This window comes from Sminthopsis crassicaudata, chromosome 2 (assembly GCF_048593235.1).
Source record: "Sminthopsis crassicaudata isolate SCR6 chromosome 2, ASM4859323v1, whole genome shotgun sequence".
Classification (NCBI taxonomy): domain Eukaryota; kingdom Metazoa; phylum Chordata; class Mammalia; order Dasyuromorphia; family Dasyuridae; genus Sminthopsis; species Sminthopsis crassicaudata.
The window spans coordinates 201,116,765-201,134,306 of NC_133618.1; the positions used below are offsets into that span (position 1 = coordinate 201,116,765).

General features: G+C 33.2%; 1 long non-coding RNA gene across 1 annotated transcript in view; it reads right to left on the reverse strand.

The window, feature by feature from the left end:
- Positions 1–485: 485 nt before the first annotated feature.
- The window catches only part of LOC141553350 (uncharacterized), a 204,334-nt gene continuing 187,277 nt past the window's right edge, over positions 486–17,542 (reverse strand). The window contains exon 4 of the long non-coding RNA XR_012485416.1: positions 486–668. This is a non-coding gene — a long non-coding RNA (uncharacterized LOC141553350). The remainder of the gene's footprint in view (positions 669–17,542) is intronic.

Sequence of the window (17,542 nt, forward strand, 5' to 3'; positions counted from 1 at the left end):
AACAGAACTCATATTTTCCCCTAGAACCATCAACTCTTTTGAATTTTCCTATTACTTTTGAGGGAGCCATCATCTATATGGTCATCTAGGCTCACAGTGCCAACTATTCACTCACAATTACCCCACACACCCAACCCTGCTGTTTCTACCCTGTTCACATTTGTCATATATGATATCTCTTCTCCAACCACTTAGCAGTTATCCTGATGGAGATCCTAATCAGATCAGTTCTTATAATGCAATCATTAACTGGATAGTCATTCTTCCTCATCTCTCTTCACTGTCATTCAAGCTGTCATTCATTGAGCTAACAAAGTAATTTTCCTAAAGAGTTTGACTTTTTCAATGTCTCTATACTCACTCAACAAACTCTCTTGGTCCCCACTTACTTCTAGGACCAAATATAAAATCCTCCATTTGACATTTACAATGCTTTACAATATTCCTCCTTCCTATAAATTATTCCATTCCATGCATTCCCTTATCAACTAACTTATTGCTACTCATTATCTAGGATACTCACTTTCCTGGCTCTGTACCTTTTCACTGGTATTCCCCATATCTCTGGAATGATATCTTTCTTCATCTGGTCCTCTTAGATTCCTCTGATGCTTTTAAGAATCAGATTGTGAAAGGGACATCTCAGTTTGGTTCAGAAAACTGCATTGCTGTAGAGAGAATACACATTCAACAAACATAAATTTTGGAGTTGTTCATTCTACTTTCTAGGGAAACTTCTAAATGTTAGCTCTAATTGAAATTTTCATTTATTTCACTGAATAATTGAATGTTGAAGTTGGATGGAATCTCAAAAGGTGCCAAGCCACTTGATTCCTAAACAAGAATATTCCAAAAATAATGATTATGAAAAAATTAACCAATATCAATAGGCAGCATTTATATAGAGCTCTTAAGTTAACAAATATTTTCTCAGTTGAGCTTCACAATAACTTTATGAAGTAGGTGCTACTATTATTCCATTTTACAGAAGAGGAACCTGACATATTGGACAAGTGGTTATTCAACTTTCACTTGAAGACCTCTAGTGAGAAGAAATCTACAATCTCACTAGGCAGCCCATTCCAATCTGGGAGAGCAATTTGCAAAGACTTTAAATATATCATCTGGTTCAACATTCTGGCATTTATAGCTCCTTGATTTTTCACTGCTTAAATGTCCTCCAGCTCAGAATGAGCACTTAGGTCCCATTTCTGAAGATTTTTGTTCTAAACTCTTTCAGCCATGACTAGCTGTGACTTTAAGTGAGTCCTTTCCCTTCTCTGATTCTCAATTTTTCCATGTGTAAAATTATTGCCTTATTAATTGAATAGATATTTGAAAGTTTTCCTTCCCATCTACATTCCCTACCCAAGGGAAATATGCTAAACTGGAAGTGATACTTTTCATGTATCTATTCTCTTGTCTGTTTTGTTTTTCAGAAAAGAAAGCACTTGGTTAGTACCGTCTCTGAAACTTTTCCAGAAATGTAACTTACTTGAATTGGGAACACTTCCATTCTATATAAGTTTTCAGTTTTTCCTCCTGCCCCTTAATACTGAGCAAAGAGCTGAAATCTTTTGATTAATCTTCACTTTTAGGATCAAAAATCAAATCATATTAAGTAGCCTTCCAGTTGAACTCAATATATCAGTTTTAGGATCTCTTTTTTTCCCCTTTCCTCTTTCAGCTTTCCCTGGTTTTTGTCTTCCTTATTGCTACCTTTTTTTTGGGAGGGTCTGTTTTTCACCTCTGTCCTTTTTCCTGTTGCATGTGTATTTTACTCTTTCCTCCACTTTTCCTGGGATATTTATGTCCACTCTAACTTTTATTTCAGATAACAAATGTGAATGACTTTAACTTCACAGGTCATCTTGAAAATAATAATAGCAATAGATTCATGATTGCTTTCATGCAGGAACTCCTACCAAATCACTCTTTCAGCTTGGAGTAGTACAAACAGTCCTGGACTTAATATTTTCACCCCTGGGACATTTTGACACACATATCCAATATATTGCCTTGCAAATGATTATGAATCCTTGGTATAAAGTATATAAATCTATGGTTGCCCTGTATTTTTTTGGCAAAAGATACTTAGTTCTTTCTTTAAAAGGTTTGGATCAAGTTTATATCTGAGAAATTGGTTATATTCTTTGTTAGTAGTTCTTGCATACCTAGTAAAAATTTGAGTCAATAATTGTAAATTACATTTACATTCAGGAATATTTTATGTTTTCTTTAAGAAAACACCATAGGAAAAATGCATTCATTCATTAGAGTTAGACCCTATATTACTTTTAAAAACAATTCTTCTATAGTATAATTTGATAATGGAATTCATGAAAACTCTAAAAGCACTTTTCAGAATTCCAGTTAAAGTATGCTCATCTCCTCTTCAAAATAATTTGAGACAATAGTGGTTTTTACTCATCTATTTCATTATTAGGTATAACATAGAATTTATAATTAATAAAGATTTTGAATAAGTTCAGGATTCTCAAAATTTCCTCTTTTGGATTTTTGCAGCTTTCAGTTTCAATTCTCATTTTGTCTCATTTAGATTTATTGATGTTAGTTTTTATGATTTTCCTCTAAGGACAGCAATCAGCAGTTTTTTTTTTTTTTGTTTGTTTGTTTTGTTTTTAATAACTCAAAGCTGAGAGTATCATTGACAAAAACAATGTGATGTCTACCTACACTGATAATATGTTTCCAAATTTAATTAGATAAAGTACTGAGGATAATGAGACTATTTAGGCTTTTAATTAATTTTTTCTGAGCACTTGTGATTTTTCTGCTTTAGTGACATGTACCATTTAGACCGAAATATTAAGTGGGATGTTGATAATTCTGATTTATTCAGATTAGGAGGCCTTCTTGTGGTACAAGAACATTATGGGGTTCTATTTATTCTTGTATTTTCCATGTCCCAATTGAGCATCACAGTAGTTCCAAGAAATGTGAACCTCTGCTCTCTGCTATTCCATGGATTTCTTAGATTCATAGGAGCAGTTGTGCTCTAATGACTAGGATATAATATAGTCAGGACTATCATCAGTCCTCAGTGAATCAACATTTCTTGGTTTTTGCCTATACTTCAGAGCTACCATGATGGTGCCTAGATACTCCCCAGTGTACTTTAACCTTTTTCTCTACTCTTCTACTGCTCTTTCCCTCCAACCCAAATATGAGCAATTAGTTGGCCTTAGAGTGAGTTATTAATAATTATTTTGGCATTGTTTTGTTAGTTCTATTTCCACTCTTTTCCCCTTAGGTTTACAACATAAAGATTTCTTGTTGAAAACAAATACAAGTTCCTTCCATTCTCTTCTCTTGCTCCCTGAAAATAGCATATTACTCCCAAAGGTATTTTAAAATGGATTTACTACAAAGTACTGCAGGGAAATATATACAGGGGAATAGAAATAACATTAACAAGATATCTAGGGTACACTAAAGTCTCCCTTTGATGCCTTAGATTTAAAGTTGGATGGGACCTTAGCAATCAAGGTGTAATAGTGACCTTGGGCTGTGTAAGGTTATAATTGTGGAATATAAACTCTACAAAGCAGAACAGGTTAGATTTTGGGCCAGTGACAGACCATGTGGATGCCCTTCAGGGACTAAGTTCAGAGACTCTCCTCACCAAAAGACTGGCGCTGAGTTTTTTGGCCACCAAAAGTCATGAGCAAAGGCATATAGAGGTTGTGATCATAGACTTTTTGAAGTCTTAGTAAATCTCCAGGTATTTCTGACAGTACTTTTAGGAGCCAAGCTTTTCTAAATTCCTTATCTCTTACCTGATATTGTCATTTTTCTAGATTTTTCCTCTGGATTCAGTCTGAGTAAAGTATGTCCTAATATGTTATATTTCTGATTAGTTTTTTTTTTTCTTTTTTGCTTAGTTTTCAGAAAATCACCCTTACTTTTGAAAAAGAAAACAAAATCTAAATCTGAAAGTGGGTCAATTATTTTATATATTAGAAAACTGAAACCAAAGAGACTTAAGGCAAAATTTACCCCAGGGTAAACAAGTAGGGAGGAATAGAGTAGGGGTTTAAAGCCAGGCCCTCTGATTCCAAATCCAAAGCTCTTTCCTCTAAGCTCATTGTTTTTCCTTATCTCCAAGGCTGGCAAATACTGTCATAATACATTATATGATACAACACAGATAAAAGGTTTAGCATACTTGAACAAAATATAGATACAGGAATAGAAATAAGAAAGACCACCAGGTGTATTCACCAGTGTATTTATAATAGGATTTTTTTTCACAAGAGTATAACTCAAAATGGTTACTATAGAATCAACTAACTGGGAAACTTATAGTTCATTCACATAATAATAACTGACATTTATATAGCACTCTCAAGTTTGCAAAGCTCTTGATACGCATTTTATCCTCATAACAGCCCTGTAAGATCTACAGGTATAATTATCTTCACTTACAGATGAAAGAACTGAGGCAAAGAGCAGTAAAGTGACTTGTCCGTGCTCAGTGCTCATTCAACTAGTTAGTGGAAAAAATTGTATTTTAGCCAGGTGTCCCTTAACTTGAACTCAGCATTCTTTCCACTACACCATAATGCTCATCTGAAGTATAAGACTGCAAACATATACCTTCATATCTGTGAAGAACCTGAAATTCCTGTTCTTTTCTAACACAGCAATATTGTAGATCTATAGGACTTATTTCTAAGTAATTATTGAAACACAACCCATATTCAAGCAACTGACCACAAAAGTAGGAGGAAAAAAGGACCCTTCCCTCGAGTAAATGTGTTTGCTCTATGTATCTGACAATGTGGTATGAATGGACAAGCCTTGGAAGGGCCATTCTATGTGTGCTTAATCTTCAAAGGTTAATAGGACTCATTTACAGGGAAAGGCACCAATCTGCTCATTTCAAGGGACAAGGTCAGGCTTGACAGATGTAAAATCTGACCTGCAGCTGAACTGTAGTTTCAGCGACAGGCGGGGCTTAAGGCTTTTGTTGTTTATTGTACAGTTTGATTTTAGGGGAGGTCCCTATTTTCATCCTTTTTACAACTGGCCTCCTTTTAATTGGCTATGAAAGCAGAAACCCAACTTTCCAGGCAGTGCTGTTACAGACATATCTCATTTTATATGGTTTTCCCCTCTGTTGGTCATTACAGCATTCCCTAAATGTATGAATTTCCTATGGGTAAAATGCCCTCAAGCTCAAGGGACTGTACAAAAGAGATAATGTCTAAGCAAGATATCAGCCATTCTTCCCTTGGAAAGGCAGGATATTATAGGCTTTACCTCTGTTTTATTTGAAGGGCGAATCACATTTCACAGAATCTAAGTATCTCAGAATTTCACAGTTGAAAGGAAATACAGTGGCTTCCCAGTCCTACCCATTCATACCAGAGAGATAATCCCCCTATAATGTACTTGATATGTGTCATGCAGTCTTTGCTGGAAGAATTCCAGTGAGAAGGAGTCCATTTGCAGAATGAAGTTGAGTGGTTCTTTCCCCAAGGTTGCTTTGATTCATTTCTTTACATGACTTGAAAATAAGCATTCCCTTAAAATTGCAGTCCTTAAGTGTTTGTAGGATTTAGAAACAGAGGGGGACATTAGAATGCATCTAGTCTAATCCCTTCATTTTATTGATGAAGAAACTCAATAGAAACTCCAATGTTTGTGACTTCTGATCACAGATTTAGAATTGGAAAAGAACTTAGAGGCCATCCAATGCAACCCCTTTATTTTACAGTTGAAGAAAATGAGGTTTAAATAGATTAAATCATGCCATCTATTTATATGTCTCAAAACAAGAGAAGATTTTCATCTTCCTGCTTTCCCTCTTCCCCAACACTTCCCTCCCCCAACCATTGGCAACAACCCTCTAGAACTGGTTCTCTAGCATATAGCATTCTTTCTCTCATCCCTCATACTGTGTCCATGCACACAAGTACATACACACACACACACACACACAAACACACACACACGGAGGAGGGAAGCAGAGAGGGAGAGACAGATACACACATAGGAGACAGAAAGACAGACATACACATATCTGTATGGAATGCAACTATGCATGGAATAGTTAATTGGTTCAGCTTTTAGGACTCTGCCTTGGAGGCTGAGCTGTCCCAAGTTTGTTGGTGTATACATGAAAGCTTGCCATATGCTCTGCTTCTCATTCCTCTTTTTTCCCTTCAATCCCTTCCATCACAACATACTTCTTTCTTCTGCTCTAGGATCAGTAATCAAATCAATATTAGCTTTGCTAAGAGAAAGACTATGACAATAGATATGTATCCACTCACAATCTCTGTGACTTTCAATGGTAAAATTCTCTTCCTTAAGCATACATACATACATATATATAATGTCTTCTTTTGTGTTTGGGTATATATGTACATAGATACCTGCATGTACACATACATATAGGTAGACAAGCACATATACCCATATGTATAATACATATATGTATATATACACACATTTATATAAATGCATATATAACCACATATATGCACATGCATGTATGTGTGTGTTCTATCTCCTTATTATAATGTAAAATTTATTCAAATATGAATTGTTTTGCTAGTTTGAATTTGTATCTCTAGTTCTTAACACAGTGTCTGATACAGAGAAAGTACTTGATAAATATTTTATTTCCTGAATCATTCATTCATTCAAAAATTATTCCTCATAAAATACATATATCTTAGATCCAAATATTATAACACTGGGTTGTCATTGAATGGAAATGGTCCAGCATGAAATGAGAAGATACAGGCTATGGATTTTAAGAGATCCTCCAAAAAGAACATTAGCTTAGGTTATATTGCTACTTATGCCACAGTCTTATTGTGTGACCTCAGGCAGGTCATGTCCCTTTTATGGCCCTCATCTAATCTGCAAAACAAGAGGTTTTTTGGTGATCTGCCCCCAAAGGTCAGCTCTAAAATTTTATGCTCTTAATCAATGACAGACAGCTTCAATTTAAAGTGGCTTAAAGCCTTATGAACCCCACTCATCCAGTTTTTCCATCTCTGTTTTACACATAAGTCAGCAATGGTTGAAAGAATGTCTAGATTTCAGTTACTATTAGCAGAAACAAAAAATATGAAAGCTGGTATGCTGAATATTTTAGAGGAAGAAGGACTTTGTAAATATCAAATGGAAAACTTTTGTCCTACACGTGTTTTCAGCTGGTATTCCCTTTAAATACTTTTATTGCTTTTCATGGTTCAGATACTATTGTCTCTTGTCAATCAATTCAGTTTAATTAAATAAGCATTGATGAAGTTCCTATTATTTCCAAGTAACCATAAAGTCAATGAGAGTGCAAAGTTAAAAATGAACAAGACCTTGCCTTCAAGGAATTTATATTCTACTGGATAGTTGATGGTATGAGGATTATACAACATTAATCAAACAACAAATATTTATTAATTTCTATTTTACATTAAACAATGTGCTATGATGCAGATGATAAAAATATAAATGAAAAGGAGTTTCTATCTTCAGGAATTCTACATTCTCCTAGGATGATGGTGGGAGTAGGGGTTTGTATGTTAATAGTTAAGTCATTACAGGAAATGAACAAATGTAGTTTTACTGGACTTGTGGGGATAGGAAGGGGAACACTAATAGCTATGAAAATCAGGAAGGAGGAGATACTTAAGCTGAGTCTTAAATGAATCTGAAGCCTCCAAAAGGCTAAGCTGATTAAAAAGAGCATTCATGGTTTAGAAAACAGTTTATGGAAAGGTTCAAATGTGGAAAATGGAATGGTGTATAAAAAGGAGCAACTAGCAGGCTATTTTCTGGTATATAGAATGCATCAAAAGTTGTAATACATAATCAACCTGAAATTATAGACAGAAGCCAGACTGCTAAGGTTTATGCCAAGGAGATGTTTGTTGACAACATTATGATGATTGAATCAAGCCTTAAAATATTACAAAGCCTTCTGGAAAAAATCTAAATTCTCTCAAAAGTGTTTGACCTATTCATCTACCTGGGAGAGACAAAATGGATAAAGACTGTCTAATTAATAGATTTCAACACGCATCTGTACAGAAACACTGGATCATTCAGCAATATGTGTAATTGATACAAATAGCCCAGATCGACAGTGAACTAGATTTTAAGTGAAAAGGAGAAAGAGGAAGAACAACTGGATTGTTTTCATAAAATTGGTCTTTCTTTTATCTTGTTTTCCGTGAAAGTGAATCTTTTCAATACATATGCATCAAAGAACAAAATGTGAATGTAGAATGTAGGCAATGTAGAGGTCCATAGTGGATGTGATTAGTCTGCAGTAGAAAGCCAATGAAGACCTCTAAAAGGATAAAAGAACAAAATATCAAGGAATTGTATGAAAGGAAGGTAAATTATCACAATGCAAAAACAAAGTATGATAAATAAACCAAATTCTCTAGTTACAATGTCAAGAGAAAGTGAGAAAGACTGCTACTATGTTGTACATTCCTTGGTGTATTTTTAAGAGAACATTAATAAGAGTTGCATAGTATGGGCAGGCTTGGGTTGATTATCTGTGTTGTTAGAGAGGACATCTGAACAGATGAGATAATAGACTCTTTTACATATTTAAAGTATGCTAAATAGAAGAGTTTGCATTTTATACTAAAGGTTTAATAGGAAATCAATGATGCTTCTTGAGTCAGAGATTGTCTGATACACATGTTGCTAAGATAATCAGAAGTTTTTAGCAGGATATTGGAAACAAGGTAATGGAGACTAGAGATGGGATTTAATGTAAATATATATATTTAGGAGTCATTTGAGTAGAGATTAAAATTGAATGCATGGAAGTATAAGAAATCTCCAATGTAAGAGAATAAAAAAAGAGGAAAGAAGAGATCTGAAGTGCACCATGAGGAAGCTTTAAAAAACCAGTATTTATAGGCTAGGATTAAAATAATGAGGAAGTGAAGGAGATTACAAAAACCTGGTCACTTTGGTAGTATGACATCTGTGGAAGAGTGCCACAGAAGCCAAATAAAACAATTTAAATGAAACCAAAATATTTGATCATAGAATATTAGAGTTAGAAGTAATTTTGAAGATGAATTAAGTGACTCATGAATGAAGAAACTGAGTGGATAAGTAATCTAAAGTCATAAATCAGTAAATGACAGAATCTAAATTCAAATAAAAGATTTTTCATTCACATCTAGTCTTATTTTTTTACTATTTTAACCTCTTCATTTTTCAAAGGAGGAGATTTTAAATTCAAAGAGATTTCCCTAGTCACACAGATAATAGCCAGGATTTGAGAACAGATATCTTGACTTCAAGAATAAAAGTCCTTCCATATTACCACACATCTCATTACATTAGAAGATACAGCAATGAGTGGATTAGGCTGCTGTCTAAAGATACTATAGTATCTCAAATATGTCTCCTCACAAATAGGCATTTCAGAAAAGTTGTTTTGTATGTATTGTACCTTTCAGGAAGTGACTTAGGAACTTGGGAAGAGAGGTTATTGGAATGACCTTGAAAGCACAGAAGAACATCAGTCCCAATATTCTTCATAAATGGGGAACGTGAGGAGGAATCATGAGTTATGTTCATTCTGCTATCCTTTGTATTTTAATATTCTTTCTAAACTCAAGCATGGAATGACTTTCCATATAGAAAAATCCAATACTTAACCCACTGTTTCTCTCATTAGAATGTGAGCTTTTTGAGGATAGGGATAATGATTTTGTCTTTCTTAGTCTACTCTGTTGGAGATAGTATGCATGGAGGCAGACTCATAGTAAGTGGCTAATAATGATTGTTGATTAATTGATTTTAAGGCATTTGGATTACTGAATCATGAAACCCTGCAATGAACTCAACTTTTGACAACCCTCAATCCCTCTGTTGGCCAAGGCTAACATAGTAATAAAGCAAGCTGCTTATAGTCTCTATTTAGAGGCCAAGACCTGGGGCTACATTGCAACATCTGGAGAGTTTGCTGTGATTTTTAATTAGACTAGAAAAACAACAGAGTTGGATTACATTAAATAGTGATTAAATATAGTTTGTGAGTTTGAAGGGGCCATGATTGGTATACAGGTTGCTCTATTACTTTATATCTTAATTCTAACTGGACCCTGTTCCTTAATGTTAATTTGATAGCAGAGGTTATTAATGTTTTATCAATATAAGAGCTATTATTTTATTAGATAGCTATATTTTTACTTATAAAAATACAGAATGCATTATGAACCTTAGTTCATTTCTCAATTTTCTATGTCTGGGGAGATAGTTTTCCCCTTGGCCTACATGAATTCATACACTTATTAACCCCTAACAGAGCATTAGAGAATTTTGCCATTGCTCCCTTCTAGTTGAACACACTTATTCTTTTTTAAATTTTACTATATTTTATTGAGATATTAAATATCCCATTACATTTTAAAAAAATATTCATTTTGAACTTAAATACATGAGAAAAAAAGAACATTTCCATGTATACAGTAGAATATAGAAGATTCAATGTAAAATCATTACTTTTCATTTTAAACTCTTTTTTAGGGGGGGATTATATAAGAAATATTACAATTATTTTCAAAGCTACACAGCTTTTTTGTACTTCCTCTTAAGTTTTCTTTTGTTGTCTGTTGTCTACTCTAGAGAAGGCTGTATTTAAACACAAATATGTATATATACATGCATGTATATTATATATATCCACATATATATTTACATATATGTGGATGTATATATGTTTTATATATGTTTACATATATGTAAAACTATATTGTACTTAGATGTAATCATGAGTTCTTTCTTTGAAGGTATATAAGATCTTTCTTCATGGGTCCAAGTCTTTCCATGTTTTTCTAAAATCAAACACCACAATTTCTTTTTTAAATTTTTTCCCCAGTTGCATTCAAAGTATTTTTTTCATGTTTTAAGATTTGTGAGTTCTAGCTTCTCTTCCTTATTACCACCCATAATTAAGAAACCACATGTGAAATTATATAAAACATTTCCTTAAAAGTCAACTTGTTAAAAAAAAAATCAGATCTCCCACACTAATGAAAATAAAACCCTCAAGAGAAATTAAGTTAAAAATGAGAGAGAGAGAGAGAGAGAGAGAGAGAGAGAGAGAGAGAGAGAGAGAGAGAGAGAGAGAGAGAGAGAGAGAATGCTTCAATTTATATCCAGACTTGATCAGTTCCTTCTCTGGATATGTATAGGATTTTTCATCATAAGTCATTCAGAATAGTTGTGGATGATTGTATTATTGAGAAGAACAAAATAATTTACAGCTGGTGATCCTAAAATATTGCTAATACTTTGTATACAGTACATTTCACTTTGCTTAAGTTCATGGAAGACTTTGCAGATTTTTTTCCCTTATTTCCCAGAGAACAATAATATTTAATCATAGAAAACTTCATTTTTTTTTTTACAATTACTATTGCTAATTGTATTTCCCTCCATTTATCCTCTCTCTCCTTTTACCCTGTTCCTCTGTGTTTTGCTACTGACCACACCCTCCCCCAATATGCCCTCTCTTTTATTACCCTCCTCCTTCCCAATTCCTCTCCTATTTTCTTGGAGGGTAATATAGCTTTATATACCCCTATTAAGTACATAGAACATGCTTATTATTAAGTCATACAAAGCTGTAGACAGAGTTCATTAAATTTCTGGATTATACCAATCTGGAAGAAAAAGGTAATATATTAGATGAGAGTTGAGATTATAAAAATTCCTAATACTCTAAAACAATGAATGAATTCAAGTAATATAAAATTCAATTCAGAAAATATCTTTTAAGTATCTACTATGTCTAAGGTGTTATGATAGGTCCTGGATATTTTCATTCATTCATTCATTCATGTATTTATTTATTTATTTTTTTTAATTTACTTACTTACTTACTTATTTATATTATTGATACCTTTTCCCAGGATTCTCCCTAATTTGGAGGTGTGAGTTGGACTCTGGGGAGAATTGACCAACTATCTCCCAGAAGCTATATATACCTATTGAACTATACTTTGTAACAATTACCTCTTCTCCTATAAAGTTTCATTAGATACAAGTTTTATTAGTTATGACTCTAATAATAAGGATAAATCAAAATATTCCACTTGGATTAAAAAATCAGCTTTGTAACAAAAAAAGTGATATCTTTGATCAAATAGTCATCTCTGTGTTTCTCAGTAATCCAATGACCTCTGTCATCTCCAATGAATCAATTGATCTGGATTTATTAAACACCTATTATGTGTAAGACACTGTTAGGCATTGGGGATACAAATAATACTGAAACATTCTCTGTTCTCTAGGAGTTTATATTCTATTGGAGAAAATCTCATGAACACATTAAAGTATATGTATGTTAATTTTGTAGTGGAGAACCCAAGACACAAAAGAACGATACAAAACATAATACAGAAAACATCTTTTGAAATGAACTTTGAAAAAAATTAGGGATTCTGGGGTTAAAGTTCATTCCTGCAAGGACAGTCTGGTCAGAGGAGCAGAGATAGGTGACAGAGTCAGATATATGGATAACAGCAAGGACAGTTTGAAGTGAACCAAAGACTGCATGAAGAAAAATGATATGTAATAAGCCTAAATTCTTATTTTTTTTATGATACCTAATTTCTCAACTCCAAACATGTCAGCATTACACCAGTTTAGGAATTCTTACTTTCTATGCCATTGCTGTTATAATAGTTAATCACAACCGACATCATCTCCTTTCCTGGGTTTGCTCCATGACTCTACTAAAATAACATTTATGTTCAGTATGTATAGTGAGAAAGATCAGTAATTAAAAGGCATCCTATCCTTAGTGATAGAATTCTTTTAATATTCAAGGGATTTTAGGCATTAACTAGTCTTACTCCCTTGCAAAAATGAACAATAAAAAAATTAAAAGGTGAAGTGATATGCCCAAGATCTGCATTGAATTAGTTGCAGAACTAGTTCATGAATCTAGTTATTCTGACTCTCAACCTAGCACTCATTCTGCTGAGCCATATTACCTCTCCCCCTGCCAAAAGATAGATGCAATCTTAACTAACCCAGATGATTTTTTTTAAAGCAGAATTTAAATCTATAGTCCTTTATGCTGTACTTTTTCCATTGTACAACATGGATTTGAATTATATGAGGCGGATTACCCCTACTCAAAAATAGAATGAGTCATTACCTATCTATCTGGAGAAATTAACTTCTCCAAAATTCCTTTTCTCCTACCTCTCCCCTACTCAAGCTTTCTAGTTTTAGTCTTCTTACTGTCATTCTTTGGCATCTCTAAAATGCCATGAATTCAGTCTAAATGGAAGCTTTTTGGATATAATATTGATTACAGAGGAAAAATCCAACAAAACCAAAAACAGAACTATTGGGACTTGTGTTAGAATCATGATTGTTCCAGCCTACGTAATGGAAAGAATGGGAGGTGGCAAGGCAAAAATGTGTTTTGATATTTATTTAATTTCAGCACAGCATATTTGTGCTAATTAGAGCAGTGTCTTGTGAGCAGATGTTCAAATCAGCAGGGAATAAGGGAGCCAAACAAAAGATTAATGGATTTATGTGTGATTTCAACTATAAGTGGCAAATCACCGGTCAGAGGATGATGTGTATGAAGGTGGACTTAAAGTTCCAGACTCCCTGGGGAGATCCTCAAGATCATAATAGGTCACATAATGGAGAACAATCTCATATTTTGATATTATGTTACAGTATTAATATAAACAATGCCTCATATTATACTACACCCCAACTTTTCTTCAAATATTTTTTCTTCAATTCCAAAAGTATTTAAATATTTACTCTAAGACAGGCATTATATTAAACATAAACACAAATAAAATTTGTATTTTTATTGTTTTATATATGTACACATATGTTTATATATGCACATCAGATGGATATGTACATGGACATATATATATATATATATATACATATATATATAATGTATGTTTTATATAAATATAATTTTAAATTTATATGAATTCACATTTAAAATTTACATGACTAATAAATCAATGTTATATTTAATAGATTTAAAATGAATTTATATCAATTTATATAAACATGTGCATGTATTTCTGTGAATTTCTCTGGATATATATATATATATATATATATATATACATAAATGTGTGTGCATGTATGTATACATATATATACATTTTAGTGCCATGCACTGTGCTATAATTATAGATAATAATTTAAAAGAACTTTTCATTTAATATTTACAACCCTTGAAAGTAGGTGCTGTCATTATCATCACTTAACAGATGAGGAAACGAAGGCAAACAGACATTGTGACTTATGCAGGGCCACACAGTTAATAAGTATTTGAGACTGGCTCTGAATTCAGGTCTTCCTGAGTGCAGTCTTGGTACTCAATCAACTGTGTTAGCTAGCTGACTTTAAAATGTATATATTTATATGTATAACTATAGATATAATAGGTAGATAGATAGATAGATAGATAGATAGATAGATAGATAGATAAATGATAGATAGATGGATAGATAGATAGTAGAAAGATAGATACATATGATAGAATAGATAGATGAATACTTAGGTAGAAAAATGGATGGATGTATATTTAAATAGATGAAAGATTTTAGTCTGGACCTATTACTTGTCCAGGATCATGTAGCCATTATGTGTTAGAGATGGATGAGATTCCAGAGGAATCATAAGCCAGAGGTTCCAGGCTTATGAAAGCTCAAAATTTCAGGAGGTAGAGCCCATTCCAAGAAAGAGTGTTCACAGACTGAATGGAAGGAGGAGTGTCATGTACAAATCATAGTCAGTGGGCCAATTAGGCTGAAATGCAGAGTATATGAAGTACAGCAATATCAGAGCAGTCTTTCTAGAAAGATAGAGTGGAGCTACATTGTAAAACAATGCAAATGATAAACTGAGGAATTTGAATACACCTGATTGTGATAATTGATTTGTTTTGAATATAGTTAGATTTTCTAGGATAATGATAAAACTAATCATTCACTCCTTAAATGTACTGATTCAAAGGCCCCTTCTATACTGTCTTTCTTCTCTCTTGCAAAGCATATCCTGTCTGGTATCAAGGGATAAAGAGATGAGTGTATCTAAATTCTATCCAGCCTTTAAAGTCCCAACACAAATTCCATTTCCTCTGTGTATTCACTGATGATTTATCTCTCCTTTTTTATATTATACATGCTATCATTGGATTTCAAACTATACTACACCATTTCCTATAATTCAAAGAATTCAGGACTAAAAATCAACTGAATCATGGTTCCAGTTCTGTCACATTAACTATATGAAAATTTGGGAGGAATGGCCCTTTTTCCCATCTTTGACCCTTTGCCTACTGAATGAAATTGTTCAGAGGATGAAATAAGGTCTTATTTGTCTTTGATCAGACATTACTGGTAACAATGAAAAGAAAACAATAGCAATAATTCATATTATTGTGCCCTGATTATTTCATTTGTTTGCAACTTGTCTCCCTAAAAATACTGTGATCTCTCTAAGGCAGGTTATATGTCCCCCATGTATTTTCTTTCTCCAATTCTGACTAGCACACAGTATTCAAATATTGGAATGGTACTTTTTCCCTCTTTCCTTTTATTTTATTCTATTTTTAATTTATGGAGTAAAACAAGCATTTCCATAACACAATATAATAAAAAGATGATTGAACATGAAACAGCAAATCTATTATGTACAACTTGCTATTCCTTTTAAATATATAATAAAGTTATCATGTAAATTTCTTTTTTCCCTTTTTATTGAACATTTATTAAAAACCATTCTTTTTGACAAGGGAATGGTTCTTAATAAATGTTCATTTACTGAATTATTGTATCAGGATGCTTAGATCTCTTCTCCAATCAAAAAAAGGCAGACTTGTTACTAGGAAGAGATAACACTGAGTTTAAGGAAAAAAATATAATGGATAGAAGTTAAATAATTACCATTCATTAAGTTTAATGGAATAATACTATGAAAATGATTGGATTAGACAAGAAGTTAATCAACATTATCAAAGTCTTTAGTAATATGATGGTGGTGATAGTGGTGTTTGTCCTTAATTCTCAAAGAGGACCAATAAAGTGACATCAGAAAGGTTATATTTAGACTTGCAAATATATTGTGAGACAGAGTAATCAACAAAGTAATCAGCCTTACTATATCCTTCAGAGATTTGTTATCCAGACACAAAAGGTCAGGACAGTAAGAATGGTGCAATAGTTAGCAAATAAGAGTAGTAGCAGCAACAACAATAGTACTAATAGCAGTACTACTAGTAGTAATAGTACTACTAGTAGTAATAGGAGTAAAGCAGTAACAACGATAATTCTTTGCTTTTGTTTTTTGTTTTTTTCCCTTCTGATGTCTTCCTAAATGCTAATTGAAAGTATTTATTAATTTTAATTGGGTGAGAGAAAGGAAGGATGATGGGGGAGGGGTTTAAGATAATTGAGATTTCTAGCTTGGATGGAATTTTTTGGGGGAAATATTAATGAAATTAATAGGAAAAGAAAACTCATGATTTATGTGGAGCAATATGTTTGTTTTTATACATGTTCAATTTGAGATGCAGGCAACATAACCAGATAACTCTGAAAATGTGATTTGAAAAGTGATAATGGAAAGAATAGAGAGATTACAGAAAAAAATGAGAGATGGAGAGAGAGGAAAGAGCTAGACAGAGACAATTATATATAAAGATTAAGAGAGGAAAGGAATCAAAGAATTGTGGGGAAGAATTGGGAGAGAGAGAGAGAGAGAGAGAGAGAGAGAGAGAGAGAGAGAGAAAGAAACAGAGAGAGAGACAGAGAGAGACAGAGAGAGAGAAACAGAGAGAGAGAGAGACAGAGAGAGAGAAAGAGAGAGAGAGACAGAGAGAGAGAAAGAGAGAGAGAGAGAGAAACAGAGAGAGAGAGACAGAGAGAGAGAGAGAAAGAGAGAGAGACAGAGAGAGAGAGAGAGAAAGAGAGAGAGAGAGAAACAGAGAGAGAGAAGAGAGAGAAAGAGAGAGAGAGACAGAGAGAGAGAGACAGAGAGAGAGAGAAAGAGAGAGAGAGAGAGAGACAGAGAGAGAGAGAGATTAATGTTAAAACATGGTTGTGTTTTGGGGCTTATAATACATCAGTGAAAAGGAGCAAGATGAGAGAAATTAAAAAAATATGTAAGGTCAGTGTTGTATTATAATGTAAAGACCTAATTCAAAATTTTCAATCTATTAATTACTATATTTTGATCTTGCATAAATAACATGTCTTTTCTGGGTCTCATTTTCATCATCTGTAAAATAAAGATTTTAAAAATCCATTCTAGTTATGGGCCTATGATCTTATCATCTATTATAGTTTGCAACACATAGTTATGATCTATTATAGTGTGCTTAATTCCTATAGTTCATCTAGAGGAATCACAAAGATTTTTGTGATGGAAGAGCTCTAAGACACAACTTAAAGGAGAATAAATAAGCACTACCTCTGTGCTTAGGAACTCTTAAGTATGAATCCAGTTTGAATATATCTTCTCATCT